Below are 21,807 nucleotides of genomic sequence, written 5' to 3' on the forward strand. Positions count from 1 at the left end.
AATGCTATCTATCTGGGCTCTCCCCACCCCGAAAGCCAGCAATTAACCCCTTATTGGCACAGCACTACTTCTCACTATCTGGTATTCCTTTCTATATGTGGTTTTTACAGTCTATAAGCTACACGTACGTGTGTTTCTGTACAGCATGTGTAGATAATACACTATCTTCTATCATTAGTTTCTTAATGACTTATCCTGCTCTCCACCAGAATGTCAGGCCCCAGGCCTCCAGTTTGGTTCACTACTTCATCGTACCTAGAACAGTACCCAGACCTAGAAGATGCTCCATAAGCATTTGTTGAATGGATAGAGGGTGATTGAAATCTTCAGAGGCTCCCTTTATCGTCCTGTTCTAGCATTAACTCCTCTGTAGGTTTCCCAATCCCCCTCCATTTTGCTTCCACCCTCTTCCCCGTGTCTTCCTGCCTCTTATCACCGTCTTTTTACCATCACCCTCATACCAGTGGGGAAAAAAATCCACCAACCTTATTTACTAGTGATTCCTGATTTCCTGTTTAGGCAGCTCCCCTGGGCATCCGAGACCCTTCCTCTAAACCTCTCCCTTTCACATCGTCCCCACAAAAGCATTTCCTATGTGTTTAGCCAAGGTTAGGTAATTAAAAGGTGCCCAGAACAAGTATATTTATTCAAGACCTTCTCTTCTTCTCAGTCACTTATAATCTAGTTGAGTGGTTAAGACTAGCCTTGGCTTGAGAAATTATGAGCAAGTAAGGCAATTATTCAACTAACTGCTAAATTGGGGGAGTAGAAACCATAAAATCTCACACCAGAGAGAGAAGCAGTGGGTCTTGAGTCCGTCTTGACTGAGAGGTAGGGTTTAATTAGATCAGGGTTCTAACCTCAGGACGCTTGACAGTGACAGTGTGGGTGGACACTTCTTTGTCATGGCGACTGTCCTGTGCGCTGTACAATCTCAGCTGCAGCCCTGGCCTCCGCCCGACTAGATGCCAGTAGTAACCCCTCCCTAACTATCACAATAAAAAATATCCCTGAGCATTGTTAAGTGTCCGCCCCCAGGGGGTGGGCAAAATCACCCCCAGTTGGGAACCAATGTGCTAGATTGAAGAGAAAGAGGACCTCAGAACTTAGAGCAATGAGAAAGGAGCTTGCTCACTTAACTCAGAATCCTGACTTGATCCACAAATGCATCCAGTCACAAACCTGACCTCTTTTAGCACATTCATCGGCTTTTCATGCACTCTTTATACATGTTCTCTTAAACCTACACGCTGCAGCGTATTTGGATTGAACTACTGATGTAGTTTCCAAATGTTTTTGTAGTGGAACCCTTTGTTCCAACAAAACCTTAGCCAGAAACACAAAACAAATATTAAGGACATAAGCAGCAGGGTTTTTATTGACATTTGAATCAAGAACCATCCCCTCCCCACATGCACCCCAGCCCTGTCCAATGGCCCGAGAGCACAACAATTCCCGGGTGTTTCACTATACCATGAACATGCTGAAGGCAAAGGTGACATGGAACCTTACAATAATAGCTATAATGTTGTGATATAAATCAGGGAGCAATGGGTTAGAAGTGGCAAAATCTCAGACTTCTTACTAACTGCAACTTTTTCCTGGCTGATGTCATTTGACCTCTCTGAACTCGTGATTCTTCATCATAATCTCTAAGGCCCCTTTCAACTTCAGAGTGTTATGAATACATAAGCACAACTGTGTCACATAATCCGTGAGCCCAGAATAATGATGCTGGTGGATATGGAGAAGCTGATTATATATAACGTCCCCCTAAATTCCCTTTTGGAGTCAAGGGGGAACGAGAAAGTGAACCTGACCTCTAAAATCCTCTCTGAATAGCACTTTGGCCCCTGCTTGATTTATTCATGCTTGAAGTTCACTAGTGCTCAGTCTGGCTGGCCTTTATTCAAAAGATCATGCTAAATGGGGTCACGACTGGAGGTGCGAATGGGTATTTTTAAAAATTAAGAATGAAAGTGACAAATCTGGGACACTTGCTGCCAAGTCCATAAAGTTTAGAATAAGACATTAAAAAAATGCAATGCAATAGGTTCTGTAATGGACAAGCATGTGCCCAGAATGAAAGTCTAAACACTGCAATAACAAGACACATATGAGTTCCAGAGCCTGGAATCATCTCTTTCCTACCTCAGTGGTATCACTAGCCTGCTCTCAGGATGAGAGTCTCATACAGAGCTAGAGAACATTCCCATCCCCCACCCTGGACAGACTTTATGGCTTTCCCGAGTACAGGGCACACGATGGGTGGGAATCTGTGCCTCTACTTTCTGTTTTTGCTCCTTCTTTGTAAAAGAATTGAAACCTCCCTGCAACCATCCAATACCGCAGAGAAATAGCACAAAACCGCAGCTACCAAACAATGATGCCGAAATCCACAGCTATGTGTCCATCAAAATATGATACTGTGTTTACAGATTCCCGATTTGGAGGAGTCATCCTGCTCTTCTATTTCAAACATAAATGAGATGTTATGCTAGTCACAGATAAATGATGATTTTTAATTGGAATGGAAAAATGTTTTTCAAATATCCAGTAACCTGATTCTTAGAACATGACAGACATATGAACTACTTTGGTGGTTGAAAAAAATCATAGCTGTGTGTGTGTGTGTGTGTGTGTGTGTGTGTGTGTGTGTTGGAGGAGACGTCTCTGGTCAGTGAAGACAATTCAAAGTTATCCACAGCTATTCCGTATTTAACTGGCAGGGGAAATGAAAGGTTCATCTCATGGAGTTGCTCTTTCCAGGAACAATTTCTCTTTGTACTAGGAACTGCTGCAACTAAGGATATTATTGCTAATTCTTCACATTTTTATTCATTCATTTTGAAGAAATAATATAGACATAGTGAAAAATAATTCAAACAATGCAGTTTATACACAGTGAAAATTAAATCAACCTCCCAGCTTAGTCTCTTAGTCCACTATCTGTTTCTTAGTCTAAAGAGATTTATTCCATGTAGTATACACACATGCATGGTCATATACTCACATGTATATGTTGTAGACATATGTTGCTTTAGGTATGTCATTTTATATATATATACATGTACATAGATACACATAAAAGCTCCACTGTTACATAAATGGGAACATAGCTACACTCCCTGCACATTACCTTCTCCTTAACAATATGTGATGGATTAAAAATGCTTACAAATTCTTTGCCATTCTTCCCATTGAGAGTTGGAGGTTAAAAAAAAGAGAGAGAGAGAGAGAGTTGAAGGTTTTTCCCTCTCCCATTGAATCTGAGCCTGCACATGACTTGCTGTGATCAATAAAATGTGGTAGAAATGATTGTAACTTCCAAGGCTGGCTCTTAGGAGCTTTGCAGCTTCTACCTTCATACACTTGGAACACTCCCTTCTGGACCCCAGATGCCATGGTATAAGAATCCCAAGCCCTATAAAGAGGATATCTGAGGTGCTCTGGACAATAATCCTAACCAGTAGCAGTAGCTAACTATGCGAGCCAGTCATTCTGGATGTTCCAGCCTCAGGTGACACCACACCGAGCAGAAGAACAGCCTAGCTGATCCCAGTCAACCCTCAGAATCATGAGAAATAATGAATGGTGGCTGTTTTAAGCCACTAAGTTTTGGGGCGATTATCCCATTTCAGTAGAGTACATAAATCTAAATGTATAAAGTAGACATATAAATATATAGCTATATAAATACAGAAAAATATATAAACTATATGGCTAACATATATATTCATGTGCTTACTATCTAACAAGCATTGTTCTAAATGCCTTCTATTTTTTCAGATTTATTTATTCATTCATTCATTCATTCATTCATTCATTCATTCATAAGAGACACAGAGAAAGAGGCAGAGAAATAAGCAGGCTCCCCATAGGGAGCCCGATGTGGGACCTGATCCTGGAACTTCAAGATCACGCCTTGAGCTGAAGGCAGATGCCCAACTGCTGAGCCACCCAGGCGTCCCTCTAAGTGCCTTCTATATGTTGGCTCATTTAGTTCCCACTAACCCTAAATATTTTTAAAGATTTTTTTAAAGTAATCTCTACAACTCAACATGGGGCTCGAACTGAGATCAAGAATCCATGCTCAAAAAAAAAAAAAAAAAAGAGGAGTCACATGCTCCACTGACTGAGCCACCCAGGCGCCCCCCCCAAGTATTTTTTATAGAGGTATACTATCCCCATTTTACAGATAGAGAACTGAACCTTAGAGAAATCGCATGACTTGCCCAGTACCACAAGTGAGTAACCAACACGACTGGGATTTGAACTCAGGTCTTTCACCTCAGATACTTTGATTTTAAGCACTATCCTAGACCACTTCAGTGGCTACTTTATTTAACTAGTCCTCAAATGATGGACATTCCAGTCATATCTAATCTTTTGCTTGTGAAAATAAGATTACCATGTCCCTCTTTATACTTTTATACATGTGTGCAAGAACAAAGCATTCTTTTTAATTTTTTTAACTAGTGTAATGATTATTTTTATTTATTGAGGTACAATTGACATACAATATTATATTAGTTTCAGGTGTACAACACAATGATCTGACATTTTTATTCATTGTGAAGTGGTCACCACAGTAAGTCTAGTTACCATCTGTCACTCACAAAGTTAATACAACACTATTGAGTGTATTCCCCATGCTATACATTAGAGCCCCATGACTCCTTCATTTTATAGCTGGAAGTCTGTACTTCTTATTCCTCTTCACCCATTTCACCCCCACCCCCACTTCACCCCACCTATTTCACTTCCCTTCTGGCAACTATCAATCTATTCTCTGTACCTGTGAGTCTGGGTTTTGTTTTGTTTTGCTTTTTAGATTCCACAGATAAGTAAAATCATTTATGCATGTGTGAAAAAGAAACCATTCTGGGATCCCTGGGTGGCGCAGCGGTTTGGCGCCTGCCTTTGGCCCAGGGCGCAATCCTGGAGACCCGGGATCGAATCCCACGTCGGGCTCCCGGTGCATGGAGCCTGCTTCTCCCTCTGCCTGTGTCTCTGCCTCTCTCTCTCTCTGTGTGTGACTATCATAAATAAATAAAAATTAAAAAATAAGAAAAAGAAACCATTCTTTTTAATCAACTGAGAGGATGACTAGACTCAGTTTATTTTGCTGCATAAGAGTCAGAAGAAATATGTTGGGTACAGAATATCGGGTGCATCCACTCCAGTCAGAATAGAGTTCCAGCCCATCTGGCCCTTGGCAGTTGATGCCAAACACCTTATCAGGAGACATGAGGAAAAAAAAACAGAAAAAAGGAAACATGAGGACCTGGAGACCCCAGAGAGAATATTTATCTTGTTTTCATCTGGGCCCCAAGTGGAGCAAGTAACTAACTTTCTTCAGGGTATATATTGTTCCATAATGTATATTTTTCAATTAGCAATAATCGAGCCTCGGATAAACCTCACTGGCTATGATACTGCCACTGCGCAAAGCTCATAATGTATATTTTTACAGGAATTCTCAGACATCTGAAAAGGGTATTTGGAAAGTGACCTATGACCTCTGGTCCATACAATAAGTCTGCTGCCACAATCACTGCCAGTTCTGAGGACCCAATGACCAAATGTATGAGGCACATGTGTACATGTGTACATCCCACAGCTGCATACTTCCTTGGACCTCACTCCAATAACAAGTACGTTTGGAAAGGGGGTGGATGGACATAGCCTCTTTTCACAACTGCTTGGATGGCTCCACTACCCCTGACGCCAGACTTCTAGCTCTCCCAAGCCGGAAGCTGAATGAAAGTCACCTGCTGCCACTTCACCCTACCTTCTGAGTGGCCAGGAGGGCCACAGGACCAGCCCCTGCTAGCTGTGGGGAAGGGACTAGTAAAGAAAGGTTTTGGTATAATGAAATCTGCTTCTGCTCATTAAAATATGAAAATGAATTAATACCACAAAGCACAAAATGATCATGAGAAAAAAATGATCATGACATAGTTGCCTAATTATCATATTTAAAAGATACTCACTTAAGAGCCCCTCTTCTACTCCTGCATATGGATTCCTTCCCTAGGAACTCAAAGCCTTAGGAAGAAAACAGTAATACAGCTCACCTCTGTCACCAGGATAACTAAAGGGGCTTTAGAGTAACTTGTTCAATGCCTTCATTGCACAGAGAAGTAAACTGAATTCCAGAGAGCAGTGATTTGCTGAAGGTACTCATGGTTGACACATCGGTCAGCTATTACCAGAATAATGTGTGCAACAAACTACCGCAAAGCTCAGTGCTTTAAAACATTCCCTCAAAACAAAAACAAAAACAAAAACAAAAAAAACAAAACAAAACAAAACAAAACAAAAAAAGCAACATTCCTTCTTCCCCGGCTAGGGATTGACTGATTCAGGCTGTACGGAGTTCCAAGTTGCAGGTTGAATTCAGGCCTTCTCCACGTGTCTCTCATCCCTCAGACCAGGGGGCTGGCCAGAGTTTGTTCTTCTAATGGACAACGTAAGGCACACAGAACAAGCCTACTGATGGAAGCGTACTTCAAGCCCCTGCCTGCAATCTATCTGCTAATGGCTCACGCCTCAAAGCCAGTCATGAGGCCAAGTCCAACACTGATGGGACCGGGATATATTCTCTGCTTCTAGTGAAGAACTACAAACACACATGACAAAGGGCATGGGTACATGGAGGAGTGGAGAATTAGGACTATGAAGAAATCTACTACAGTTGGCAAGTAACTGAGTGAGAATTAGAACCAGGGCCCTTGACTCCCTGCTCATTTCCACCATTGTGTTTGCAAGCACTTTTTATTATTATTATTTATGATTTTTATTTTTTGCAAGCACTTTTTGTTTATCTCTCTCAGGAGCTGTTTTTTCAAGCTCATGAAGGGTTTGTAAAGTTCCAAAAGGAACTGAAGGCAGGCAGTGAGGAAAGGAGATTGTAGTGATGGTGGCAGCAGTCGTGGTGATGCCTGGGGGGACCAGCGAAGGTGTCCAATATCTACTCCTTGTTCAGGGCACATTCTCCACTTTACCCTGTAGGGTGAAGCCAGTGTAACTGCTGGTCAGATCATTCTCCATCTTCTCATGGCAAGTGGCCAACTGCATATCCATTTCTGGAGGTAGTTCAGTACTGTGCACAGCAAACTGAGCTCCCTAACACTGAGCTTATATTCTGTGCAGATGATGTGGGCTCCAGAACCAGACAGAGCTGAGTGGGAGCCTCAGAGCCACCAGGACCCAACTGCATGACCTAAGGCCAATCACTTTGTCTCTCTGAGCCTCAGGTTCCTTCCATACATCATCTTCCATGCTCTTTCCTCTTTTAGCTCGATGTAGACAAGCTCGGTGACTTTGAAAGTCATTCTAAGGAGACATAAAGGGGCTTGCGTTCCTGAAATCCTGCTCGGAATATCCAATTTTTGCTTCACATCATATGTGAGCTATAACACCCATTTGACTTTGCTTGATACAAGCTAGCATTACCTTAACTAATGCGCTTATTCTTTTCCCCATTGTACTGATGAGGAAACCATGGCTTAAAGAGATTAAGTTGCTTGCCCAGCAACACATAACTACTAAGTGGTGGCTCTTAATTATGCATCCAGTCTGACTCCAGAGTCCCTGATCTTAAACATCACACTGTTCTGATGCTCATTAATGATAGTGTCAATCTTACAGGGTGGTTGTGGGGATTAAATGAACTAATGGTCATCAAGTCCCTGGCACAATGCCTGCCATATAGAAGCACACAGTAAACACAAGATGCTGATGTAGGATGATGTTCCCATGTAATATGTAATATAACATGATGTGTCCCCTGAGGTCTAGAATGCGGGGGGGGGGGCGGTGAGGACAAGTAGCCTCAGAAAAATTTCTGATGCCTTTCTGTGTTGAGAGTATTTTAGATGATACCAACAGCCCTAAGAAATTTGCCAAGTGCTTCTTTCTCATACATGATTTCATTTTATCTTTACAGCCAACCTATGAGATGTGGAGGGTAGGTCATGTTGCCCCAAACCATGAATGCAGATTAGGCATGGTTAGGGTCAGAGCCTAGAATAGGACCAGTGTCTCTCATTTCCCTCACAGTTTCTTAGTCCTAAAAGGACTTGAAACAGGGAACTAGATCAGGGTGAGCCAATCTTGTTATGGCCTAGATCCACCTGTCTGATAGAAATATTATGCAAGCCACAAATGTAACTGTGAATTTCCTAGTGCTTTATTTTTAAAAGGTGGGGAGTAACTGGGTGAAATTAATATAACAATACACTATAGGATGCCTGGGTGATGCAATCAGTTAAGTGTCCAACTCTTGGTTTTAGCTCGTGATCTCAGGGTTGTAAGATCAAGCTAGGCTTTGCACTCAGTGAGAAGTCTGCTTAAGGCTTTCTCTCCCTCTGCCCCTCCTCCCTCAAAAACAAATAAATAAATATTGAAAAAAAACAAACAATACACTTTTTTGGAGTGCCTGGCTGGCTCAGTCACTGAAGCATGTGACTCTTGATCTTGGGATCATGAATTCGAGCCCCACATTGGGCTAGAGATTACTTTAAAGCAAGCAAACAAAAAACAATATACTTTATTCAACCTATTTCAGTTTCAACATGTAATTAATGTTAAGATATTAATGAGATATTTTATTTTTTTCTATAAAGTCTTCAATGGGTATCCCTGGGTGGCGCAGCGGTTTGGCGCCTGCCTTTGGCCCAGGGCGCGATCCTGGAGACCCGGGATCAAATCCCACGTCGGGCTCCCGGTGCATGGAGCCTGCTTCTCCCTCTGCCTGTGTCTCTGCCTCTCTCTCTCTCTCTCTCTCTGTGTGACTATCATAAATAAATTAAAAATTAAAAAAAATAAAGTCTTCAACATCTGGGTATGTATTTTACAGTTACAGCACATCTCAATTTAGACTGGCCACATTTCAAGTGCTCAGTAAGCTACCATGGCTAGTGCTATAGGTTTAGAATTAATTCCTTCCCTGAAGTTGTCTTATGGTAAAGCCCTAGAAAGCCTCCCAAGGAAAATTGTAAAATTTAGTCTTTACTCATCAGAAGTCTAATTATATGCCTTTAAATAGGAAATACTGTCTGAAACAGAAGCAGTCTGTTTTAGAAGATTACAGACTTGCTTAAGTTTTGAAGATCAGAAATATATTCAGCATTAAGGAACCTCGTGTATGAGGTGGTCTCCCTATTGAATAAGACTATTTGCAGAACTCACAATGGAGAATGATGGCAGGGCAGGATGACCTTCATAAATATCAGCTTAGGTGATTTTAATGAATAATACAGATGAGAGAAACAGAGAAATGTGTGAGAAGCTGAACCATATAGGGCTTTTGATCTTTTTTAAAATTAACAATTTATTAGAGAGAATGGGCAACAGTAGAGGCAGAGGGAGAGGGACAAGCAGACCCCTCACTCACTGGGGAGCCCAATGTGGGGCTTGATCTCAGGACCCTGAGATCATGACCTGAGCCGAAGGCAGATGCTTAACTGACTGAGCCACCTAAGTGCCCCTAGGGCTTTTATTCTTTAATTATTTAGTGTTTTTTCACATTCTCTCTACCTATTTCTTAGCCACTTTTGGAAACACACAATTACACACAGGTTTCCTACATGCCAATAATGGCAAAGAGTGATCATTGTTTTTTTTTTTTTGGATGCAATGAGGCACCTGACGAGGAGTGCCATTATGGAACTCTGCTTCTCACATTTTCATTTTAAGTATTTGCTAGAATTAGTAGCTAAAACAGTTGTGGTTTACTGTGTTTATATGCATATCAAGAAAACAAAAGACCCAGTTTCAAGGTCCCTTTAGGCTACCTGACTTACAATGGTTTTTATCAGAGTCATAGCACTAAACTCTCCCAAAGCCTGACCTGGTAATCTTAGAATATGGTTTTACCACAATGCCTCACTTATCCAGCATTGCTGAAGATGAAGTTTTCCATATATACAAATTATCCAGATAATTGAAGTGTGCCGATAAATTCCAGCATATACAAGAATTTTTGAGGGAAGTCTTTCTAAAATATGGCCTGCATTCCCCCCACACACACTTTCTTAAACAGACTATTCAGAACATATTTAATTCTTGCTTCATGACTTAGGGTCATTGTTTACACCTATTGGGGTATGCACATTTAGAAATTACTGAGTCGGGGATCCCTGGGTGGCTCAGTGGTTTAGCACCTGCTTTTGGTCCAGGCCATGATCCTGGGTGGTGCAGCGGTTTGGCACCTGCCTTTGGCCCAGGGCGCGATCCTGGAGACCCGGGATCGAATCCCACATCAGGCTCCTTGCATAGAGCCTGCTTCTCCCTCTGCCTGTGTCTCTGCCTCTCTCTCTCTCTGTCTCTCTCTGTGTCTCTCAATAAATAAATAAAATCTTAAAAAAAATAAATTACTGAGTCATATGGTGTTGTTAGCACATATAATTATTTCAGTATGATGATATTTTATTTACATAAGCATTTTGAAAGCATTTTCATGTGTCCAGTCACCTCATTATGTAAGTGCATCCCATTTTACAGATAAGTAAACTGAGCCTTAGAGAAGTGAAAAGACTTGTCCATCAAGTCTCTAGCTATTAGATTTCTATATAGCTCTAGATAAAGATGTATTAACTTTGGTACTTCTTTCTTTTTTGCTTCCCATAGCTTAGACTCCTGCTTTTTGCTAACTCATGAATATTTATTGTTCCCAAGTTCCTGATTCATTTTGTACCTAATTATCTGAGAAAAGGTTTGAGGATCTGTCCTCCTCCTCTAGAATCACGTGACAGGTTTTTGCCACTTGGAACATTTTCACACACTCCAAAGTCTGGCGTTCTGTTCTAAACAGCTGAGGCTGTGAAATGTCTGATCATTGGCAGGAGACACTAAACTCTCTCTCCTCCCAGAAGACTCTTCAGGCCTGAATGACATAATCCATGTAAAAAGCTTGACCAGAGAGAGGGAAATACCTGACAAGTGGCAAATAAATGTGTACAGAGCTGGGGGGGGCTGTACCCCACATTCAATGCCTCAGGTAACCACAGTGTAATGACAAACCCACAGGAGAGAAGTCCTTCTGCCTGTTGGCCACTGAGCCGCACAATAAACTGCGTCAGGAGTAACCATAGGCTAGAGTAAGCATCAAACTCACATCTTTAAGTGCCAAATTTCCCTCACTGGGTACTACTGATTAGAGGAACGAGGAAGAAGGTGCATTTCAGCACATCTAAGGTGCCAATGATTTTAGGATATACTACTACTTTATGTACCATCGAGAAACAAAAACATTCCCCAGCTACACTATGACATAATACTTCCTGAGCACTTAAACAATTTGTATTTTATGTTTATTGAATGACCCATTTTAACTTCATTGATGTGAATTTTTTAATGTACTATTCTAGAACACAGTAAAAAGCAGAGCCTGAGACCTCTGAATCAATTTTCAACTTGAAACCAAAGATACCCAGGACGCCTGGGTAGCTCAGTGGTAGAGCATCTGCCTCTGGCTCAGGCTATGATCCTACGGTCCTGGGATTGAGTCCTACATCGGGCTCTTCGCAAGGAGCCTGCTTTTCCCTCTGCTATGTCTCTGACTCTCTGTGTCTCTCATGAATAAATAAATAAAATTCTAAAACAAAAAGAAATCAAAGATACCCATGCCATTCCACAGAATATCATCCTCTGTGTCATGAAAAGAGTTGTTGACACAGCCTGGCATAAAAGTGGGCTCCACTATCACATCTAGGGTTTTCTTCCAAACTGCTGATGCTCATTCTACAATTTCAGACACTTGTGTGCTTTCTAATTTGTACTTGGAGGAAGCACAGAAAGCTTTCAGTCTAAGTCTGCATGAAAGGCAGACAGTGCCCATTGCTCGACTGACAACAATGATGGGCACCACCGAAATGTAACTGGATATCAGAGGGGCTAAAATGTGAAGAAAATTATCTCCTAGAACTGATGAATGAGCAAGTCTGGCCTATGTAGATCTCTATAGGCTTGCTGTCAAAATCTCAGAGTAATTGGGGAGGTGCCTTTTAAAAATAGTAAGTAGGTATAATTGGACATGTCTTCATGAGGTCTACATAGTTTTTTATTTTGTTTTGACTTCGTTGAAAGCTTGTGGACACAAGCATGAGAAACAGGCTTTCACTTGAAAGGAATGAGAAACATGGTTAAAACTTAGCATTTTTTCCCTAAATTGCTAAGTAATACCCCCAGCCTGTAATACACAGCTGACCCCTGAACAACAACACAGGTTTCAATTGCACGGGTCAGCTTATACGTAGATTTTTTTTTTCAATAAATACAGGCCAGTGCTGTAAATGTATTTTCTCTTCCTTATGATTTTATTAATTACATTTTCTCTTCTTTTGCTGACTTTCCTGTGAGAACACAGTCTATGATACATATTACATACATATAAAACACGTGTTTTGTTTTGTTTTGTTTTTACTGTTTATGGTTATTGGCAAAGTTTCTGGTCAATAGTATGTTATTAGTACTTAAATTTTTAGGTAATCAAAAGTTGTATGTCGATTTTCAACCCCACAGACCCTTGCCCTTGTGTTGCTCAAGGGTCAACTCCACATCACACAACATTTCAGTCTAATTTTATTCTGGTCAATAAATATTGCTCTCCCATTTTGCAAGGATTTGGCAACATTCATCATTTCTGAGATATGGTGAAAGAAGGGATTGATATTTTAAATAGCCTGTTTTAAAGAAAATAGTCTGTGCATTTTTACAAAATGTCTTCTAAGAACTCAAACTTTGATATCTTGATATAAGGTTACGGTAACAATGAAAGGTTCAGAGGCGAAGGCTCTAGATACACAGGAAAATTTTTTTCAGTTGAAATTCCATAAAACTGTATGTCACTTACCCTGTCACTGTGTGCCTGACACCCAGCTTTAGCTAAGAACAAACCATTTTCAAGTCTCAGGAGCCAGGCACCCAATAAATCTCCCATTTAATTTTGATTTGTCATTAAACTTTATCAGGTTTCTCTCATGGACATACATGCTTCATCTTCTGAAAGGAAGAAATCAGAAGCCTGAGATGGGTAAGAGAGGGCACAAGGAAATGAAAGGATCAAATGGAAACCAAGAATGTGCTCCCTTCCTACTAAAAACAGGAGCCTGTTTTAGTGGGCTGTCAAATTGAACTGCTGATTTAAAGGGATACGTAGCACTCGAAGGCAAACTCAGAACAGATTTTCCCAGAGCACACATGGTTAATCTTCACCTAGGGATGGAAACTGGGGCAAGGGAGACAGAGGCAGCCGCCTGGCCTTTGAAGTGCTGCGGAGGCCAGTCCATTACAGTCAGAAGCAAACACCCCTTCCTTCAGGTGCCGATTGGAGTTTATTAGCTGTGATTTTTATGAGATACTGAAAGAAGCTGAAATACTGCTGTGTAGCCACAGAAATGCCAAGTGTGAGAGCCAAGAGTCATTACCAGTTGTTGAGAAGTTGACAATGGGGGCTTCCTGAAAGATCCCTGCAGTCTGTGTAGAACCGTAACACAGAAGCCATTTTGCCTCTACAAACGGAAAGGCTTTGCTTTTAGAAGTCATGAATTATATTTTTCGAGATATTGCACATTATCCCTCCCTAGTGAGTCCACGGCTCCCAAAATACTTTCAGGACCTCTTGGGGGAGAAGGTGATATTTAAAGAGGTTAGTTTTCTAGAGGCAGCTTTTGTGCCCACTGTGGAAAGAAGGAAGTGAGAGTTTCATGACAAAGACATTTAATTTAAAAAAAAAAAAGAAGTTTAATTTTGTTCCATAGGTCTTAGACTGAATTTCTAACAAGGGAGAAACCATTTATGGTCTTGGAAGGTCTATAGCACATGAACTGATTTTTCATCTACTGCCTTTTCTCAATAAGGGCATTCATGTTACAGGTGACATGACAAAGTAGGTCACTGTTAAGCAGTATCAGGAATGGCCGGAGCATGGTACACAATGATTGGATCATGCCCATCGTCTCTAACACAAACCTTGAATTCACTTCCTTAGGAGAGGAAGTTATGGCCCCTGGAAGAAAACAGATCCAGATGTGAATGTTGTCTCTACTTCATACTGGATAAAATATGATGACAGATTTTCATATGCTATAGGGCCCTATCAGTTAGCCATCGCTGCATAACAAACCACACAAAAACTCAAGGGTTTAAGACAACAAGAATTTATCATCACTCAGCCATCCACAGATTGACTGGGATTCGCCTTATTAGCTTCGGGCTGGGGAGATCTGCTTCTCACTGCAGGTCTATGAGTTGCCTGAGGTGGTTCTGCCCCATGTGCCCAGCACCCCCCTTTAACCAGCTGGCCAGCCAAGGTGCATTCTCCCCAGCTCAGGGAAGAGGAGCAAGAGAAAACATGGAAACCTGTGAGGCCTACTAAGGACCAGGCTCAGAACCCATTCATACCACTCCTGCTGACAGCCCATTGGTCAAAGCAAGGCCCATGGTTAAGCCCAAAGTTAAGGAGCCTTTAGAAGAACCGAAAAGTCACATGATAAAAGCTGTAGCTACAAAGGAAAGGTGAAAAACTGGGGCCAAGATAGGAACCTACCCTAAAGGCCAACTCTCTACTTATTAGTGTTCTTTTTCAAAATTATCACAGCTGTTTTTACTCATTTATATTTCACATAAAATTTAAAATAATTAAATTATCAGTAATGTTCCATGGGAATTTTGATTGGGATTGTGTTAAAGTTACCAATTAATTTGGGTAGAACTAATTTTTTTTAGTATTAAGTCTTCTGTCCAAGAACATAGTATGTCTGTATAATTCAGTCAGGTCTTATTTTATATCCCACGGTAAAAATCGTGTATTATTTCAAATAAGTCCTCTACACTTCTGAATGAGAGTATTTCCAGGCGTTGACCAGTATGACCTTAAGTTCCCTTCTGGCCACAGAGTATTAGTTCCTGGCCACTGATATTTTCGTATTACCAACTCAAAGTATTTAAAACTCATTCCCTCTCATGACCATTGTAGATGATGAACTTCAGGTCTATTCTCTTTGAAATATACACAAACAAATAAGCCTTTCTTTATTCAACGGACAACTACCCATTTAAGAAGAACCAAATATCATCCATTTTAAAAACAAAGAAAATATGAAGACATAATTTGATTTTAACATCTTATTTGCAGAGCATCTTGGAGTTTACAAAGCACTTTCCATATGGCATCTAATTTGGTCCCCATTACAACCCTATAAAGGAAGCAGAGTGGATAAACACTATCCTGATTTTTCAAGCAAAGACAAAGAGACCCAGAGAAATTAAATGACCTGCCTAGGGTCTCAAGGCCAATGATAAAGAATTCAACATTTGGCTTATAGTCCTCTACTCTCTCTTCCTTTTCTCCTAGGCTTTACTGAGTTCCTCTTTGTCCTTGATCCTTGGCGCTCAACCCTTTCACTCTGAGGACGAATCTAGAACAGAACCAAACCCCCACAGCAGACCCAAATTTTCAGTTTACACATAGACTTTTTGGCTCTGGAACAATTCTTACTCCATGTTTGAAAAGGAGGCAATGGAGTCTGGAAGAAATAACTCAGACTTTGGAGCTAGAAAGATTTGTTTTCAACTCCCCAGTCCAGCCTCTATTGAGTAGCTTTGAGGCCTTGGGCAAGTTGCACAAGCATTTGAGCCTCAGTTTCTTCATTTTTAAAAAGGGATGAAAAGACTTACTTTGCAAAAATATGGTAAGAAATAGAGCTTATGTAAATCGAGTACCCAAAATGCAGGAGGTAGTCAGCAACTGCTGAAAATGCAACATAGTAATTGGATCCAAATACACACGGGTATCACTCAGGAATCTCAGCAGCAGGTTTTTTTTCTTTAATAAGAGATTTACACCTTATAAGCCCTAATAAAAGAAATCTGTACTCTTTCAGATAGTGTGGATAGGAAAATGGATTTGAAATAAGATATATCAACCAGGATTCTACCAAAAGTTTGCTACCTTTTCCAAATTCAGTTGACTTAGGTCCAAAATTCCCAAATAAAATATCCATATTCATATTACAGATGTTACCATGTAATAACAAAATGGTCTAACAATTTTCTCAAATAGTTGAATGTCTTCGACAATGTGATTTGTTCCATGGAGACTAACAGTACACATGGGTACAATCATGCCACCGTAAGTGGAGGTTTGGGTAGGAGCAGTCAAGGGGGTTTCATCGCACTTTGCCTCGAGCCACCTAGAAAGTATGCCACTGCAAAACCTGTTTCTTAAATGCACATACCCCTCCCCACCCCGGCTCCACCAGACCTTCCCAGGGAAAACCAAACCAGCAGTTTAACTGGCTGCCAAGCAGATAAAACATTCACAAGAATGATGAGTTTCTGGTTGTCACAGCTGGCCAGACATTTATGCATCATGCTGGCATTCCTTATATCTAAATCAGCACTGTCCAAAAAAATACCATACAGGCCACATAGATAATTTAGGATTTTCTAGTTAACCACATTGTAAGAGGTAAAAAGGAACAGGTAAAAATCACCTTAATAATGTAACCTATTGGGAAGCCCAGGTGGCTCGGCGGTTCAGCGCCGCCCTCCACCCAGGGCCTGATCCTGGAGACCCAGGTTCGAGTCCCGCGTCGGGCTCCCTGCATGGAGTCTGCTTCTCCCTCTGCCTGTGTCTGTGTGTGTGTGTGTGTGTGTGTGTGTGTGTCTCATGAATAAATAACTTTTAAAAATCTTTTAAAAAAATGAAAAGAAAAAAGCTTGAATTATCTTTAAAATAAAAATAATAATGTAACTTATTTAACCCAATACATCTAACATATCATTTCAACATGAAATCAATACTTATAAGTTATTAATCAGATAGATATCCTACATTATTTTTTCATACTAAGTCCGTGCAATCCAGTGTGTGTTTTGTTCTCACGGCGTATCTCGGTTTGGACTAATCACATTTCAAGTGCTCAACAGCCACCTATGGATGCTGCATTTGACACAATACCAACTGAATTGACCACTTCTATATGGAACAAGGTAACACACAGCATTCCTCCAGTCTCCTGGCATGAAAATTCTATACCAAGGTAGATAGAGGTACAGAACTTCAGCAAGTTCTTTGGCACACAGAACTACTATCTTTTTGTTAATTTGAAAAGGAGGGGAGGGGGATCTAGCCTTCTCAAATTGCAGATGTGTCATTCAACATATTTTAGGGTTTTTCATGCACGCAATGGATTTTCCTCCAATTGGAAAATTCTGAAAAAAAAAATTCAGGGGACAGAACAAGTGTAACATATCTACATATTTTCAACCTACTTAGGGGCTTTCATATGTCTGAAAAATCCCAACTATTTCCATGACAACAGACATTATAATGACATCTACTTCTTGACAGGAAGTGAATTTATAAACCCTGGATTTATTATCTATGTATCATTTTTTAGAAATGCATCAGAATAAGACAGACATACCATACTTTTATGAAATAATTCACATAGTTGGCTGTCAGTAGAATCGGGAACTTTGTAAAATATAGTGCTTTATATTCATAACACTATCATCTCACTAACTGTTCCTCACACACAGTTGGATTCTGACAAATGAATAGCAGATATCTGTCACAAATCACATGCCATTTCTCACCTTTGCATTTTAGTGGTTTCACTGAATTACTTGTGTTTGGGGGTAGGCAACATAAATTGCACAGAATTAAAACAGTCAGGAAAACACCCTGATCAGATAGCCACCTGCAGGGCTACCATGTACAGTTGCAGAGGTTGTTTACCACAAAGGTGAATACTTGATTGAAGGGGCAAAAAGGGTCTGAAATCCAACTCTGATCTGCACACCAAGCCATGCACCCTGATACAGGCTGCTCTGTCTGGAGCAAGGCATGCCTTTTTCTAAATCACAGAGACAGCATATGGGCTAGGAGCAGTTTTGGCCACCCACCCCCTTAGTGGCCTGTCTGGTAAATATCAGAGGTAAGTCACTGAAGTGAGAAAAATCCAGGTCACTTCTTGCAAAGAAAAACAAAAGAAAATGCTTTCCACATATTTTGAGACATAAATAAGGAACTGGTTCGAATGAAGGCAAAAGCAGCATTAAAATAATCCAAAAGCTTTAAGATGGACCAAGTCCCCATAAAGCAGAACTCCATTCTATAACATCTTTGCATCCGTGTTCACACAGACTGACGTGGACACAGCCTGTATTGGGAGCTCTGTCAGGAGGGAGGCCCCATAGGGCCTTTCTGACTGTTGCCCCTTCCCCAAAACGCTAGCTCCCAGAATCTTGTCGGTATGGTTCACTTCAAAATGCACATAGTAGGGGCTCAGTAAACATTCATCCACCAATTCGGCAACCAACAAGGTTCTTACTTTCTTCTGAAATGGTTTACGCTATTCACAGATAGCCCTAAGTGTTCATGTTGTAAGATTTTTAAGGTGTGATAATCGTATTGTGGTTATTTTTTTTAACAGAATCCTCATCTCTTAGGGATACATACTGAAACACTTATTATTTGTAGATGAAGTGATGTGATGTCTTGGATTGCTTCAAAATACTTCAGCGGGGGGCTGGCTGGGGACAGAGGTGAAGCAAGATATGCCATGAGTTGAAAATTGCTGAAGCAATTTGGGATTTCTGATCTCTATCAGGCATTCCTTTGATACTCTCATGCAATTAATCACCAAATGTCTTCTCCAGCGATATCCTCCCTACTACCTCCTGATTGGTGCCTCCTAGTCCCTACTTTGATTGGGATCTTCTCCTGGACTTCACAGCAATCCCCCTAACCAGCCCCACACCATATGAAGAACATTTCCAGAAAGACCTTGTTACTCAGGGCTTTTGGTAGGCAATTCACTAGTGACAGCCCCTGCCAACCCCAACTATTATCTTGTGGCTGGAGGCACAGCCTCCCAGCTGATACCTGATGGTTAAACCATATCCCCTGGGTACCTGGGATCCCTCCCAGTCTCAAGTCAGGTGCAGGAGCGGCCCCAGTGGCCAGCCCTTTGGCTACACACTAGTGACTTCTCTGAGGGTTGGTATTTCTTGATGAAGCAACAGTCTTAGACTGTCTTATAGGGTAACAAGGATTTATCCTACCTAGGATGGAATTTCTATTCAAAAATTCAGTACAAAATATTGTACACATTTAAGTAGACTAAATTCAAGATACATTCATTTAATTGCAAATAATAATAGAATGAATTTTGAATTTATTTTGTATAGATTTTGATCGAAAGATTCACTCCAAAATTTCAAAAAATACACACAAAACATGAAATCCTAATGCTTCAGTCTTTCCAAAACTTACTCTAAAATGTATTGCCTAGGAATGTCTCACTGGCTCAGTCGGTAGGAGTGCACAAATTCTTGACCTTGGGGTTGTGAGTTTGAGCCCCACGTTGGGTATAGAGATACTCAAAAAATAAAATTTTTTAAAAAGCAAAATTTATTGTCTATCCCCATTGAAGATGTAAGTACCAGGTGGTGGCTAAAATATAAGAATTATCTTACTCTCCTTTATGTTTTATGACTTTTCCCCTCAAGGGAAAAAAATCAAGGAAATCTATACATTAAGGGTGAGCCAACAACATGCTGATTGAAAAACATGAGTAAAGCAACGAGATCTTGAAAAAATATTTAAAGCGAGCCTTGAATGAATTCTTAAAGTGCTAAAGGCTTGAAGGAAGCAGAACAAAGTATCACTTTGTGATCTGATAATGAGGGGGATTATAACTAGAAACAAACACGATGGTAGGTATACAATCTTGGAATTCAGAAGGGGAGAAATAAAATGATTATCATATAGAATTGCTGAAAAGCAAGAGCAAAAGAACAGGCAAATAGTGTTTCCTAAATATTTGTTTCCTGAGGAAATGTGCTGGAAGGTAGAGACAGGCCGACAGACTATTCAGATGTTCAATAAATGTGGGAAAGGTAGCTGTTGATTGCTTTATATTGCCAATCGTGTTTAATAGGGCTTTATAATGTGATCTCAGCGAGGTCATTTTCAACTGAGTTGGAAAACGCTAATGCCTATCAGAATACTAAAAGATAAGTAAGGACCTGCTGGCCTGTTGGGAGAGATTATGACTGAATTTGATGCTGAGAAGCATATTTAAGTCCATGGGGAAAGTCAGACACGACAGAAAAAATTTTCTAAGAGAAAGACATCAAGGAATTGTCCATATTTTAATTCCTCCACAGTACTGAAGTGTCAATAATGTAGCTCCTTCACTTGTCTCATTTGCTGGGATGACTTTAAGTGGATTGGGAGAGAAGCTAGGGATTGGGGAAATGCCAGATTCTTGACCAGGAAGCTATATTTCTATCAGATTACATTAGATTCCAACTAGAAATTTCTCAACCTTTAGTTTTTGATCAGAAGTCAGCAAACTTTCCATAAAGGGTTAGTGTGCTAGATAGAATAATGGCCCACAAAAATATCCACATCCTAATTCTCAGAACCTATGAATATGTTACCCTACATGGTAGAAAAGACTTTGACGATGCGATTAAATTAAGGATCTTTGGTGTGTGTGTGGTGGGGGAGGTTGGAGGGGTATCTTGGACTATCTGATTAGGCCTAATCTAATCACATGGGTCCTTAAAATCAGAAAAGTTTTCCTAGCAGTGGTCAGATGGAGATGTGACTATGGAAGAAAGGCACACAGAGATGCAACATTCCTGGCTTTGAGGACAGAGGAAGGAGCCAGGAGCCAAGGAATGCAGGCAGCCTCTAGAAGCTGGAAGAGGCAAGGAAATGGATTTTCCCTTAGAGGTGTCAGAAGAGAATATCAACCCTGTGAATTCCTTGATTTTGGCCCGTGTGAGACCCTGTCAGACTTCTGACCTACAGAACTATAAAATAAATTCGTGTTGTTTTAAGCCACTATATTAGTGGTAATTTGTCATGGCACCAGTAGCCAGGTAGTAAATGTTTTGTGCTTTATGGGCTATAGAGTCTTGGCCATAATCAGTCAACTTTGCTGCTGTAGCACACAAGTAGCCATATGTAAATGGATGGGTATGGCTATGTGCCAATAAAACTTTATTTACAAAAACAGATTATGGGGCTTTAGTTTGCTAGCTCCTGTTCTAGATGTCTAGGAGACATTAGCAGCCACCTTTCTGTGTCCTATGGGCCATTGCTCATGCATGGAAACCTTGCTTACAAATGGGGGGGTCTACATGTACCCAAGAACAGAACAAAAGTTTGATACAATCCCTAAAAAATGAAGTTATCTTTTAGAAGCAGTTTTAAAATAAAATTCAAGGGATTCCTGGGTGGCGCAGCGGTTTGGCGCCTGCCTTTGGCCCAGGGCGCGATCCTGGAGACCCGGGATCGAATCCCACATCGGGCTCCCGGTGCATGGGGCCTGCTTCTCCCTCTGCCTGTGTCTCTGCCTCTCTCTCTCTCTCTCTGTGACTATCATAAGTAAATAAAAAAATAAATAAAATAAAATAAAATTCAAAACCAGAATCTGTCTAACTTAATAGGTTCTCTTACTATTTTCACAGTAACACAATCCAAGTCAACTAAAGCTAAAAGTACACATCCCTATAAGTCAGCAATTCCAATTGCTGAGTATAGGAAGTAGAGTATAGGAAGTATATAGGAGTATAGGAGTATATAGGAGTATAGGAAGTAGAAATGTGTGCATCAGAGGCATGTGCCAAAATGTTCATAGTGGAACCATTGGTAGTAGTGGCCCCAAATTATAAACAACTCACAGAAACATCAAAAATGAAATTGATAAATTATAGCATATTCTTACAATGGGACAGACCTAAAAAATGAATGAACTACAGCTACATGCATCA

The 21,807-nt window shown here is 40.6% G+C and overlaps 1 protein-coding gene and 1 pseudogene across 2 annotated transcripts in view; both read right to left on the reverse strand.

Annotated features, from left to right (window-relative positions):
- The window catches only part of RAI2 (retinoic acid induced 2), a 390,031-nt gene that overhangs the window by 246,382 nt on the left and 121,842 nt on the right, over positions 1–21,807 (reverse strand). The window lies entirely within an intron of this gene.
- LOC129519018 (U4 spliceosomal RNA) lies at positions 5,330–5,456 on the reverse strand (annotated as a pseudogene).

This window comes from Nyctereutes procyonoides, unplaced genomic scaffold (genome assembly GCF_905146905.1).
Source record: "Nyctereutes procyonoides isolate TBG_1078 unplaced genomic scaffold, NYPRO_anot_genome, whole genome shotgun sequence".
Classification (NCBI taxonomy): Eukaryota; Metazoa; Chordata; class Mammalia; order Carnivora; family Canidae; genus Nyctereutes; species Nyctereutes procyonoides.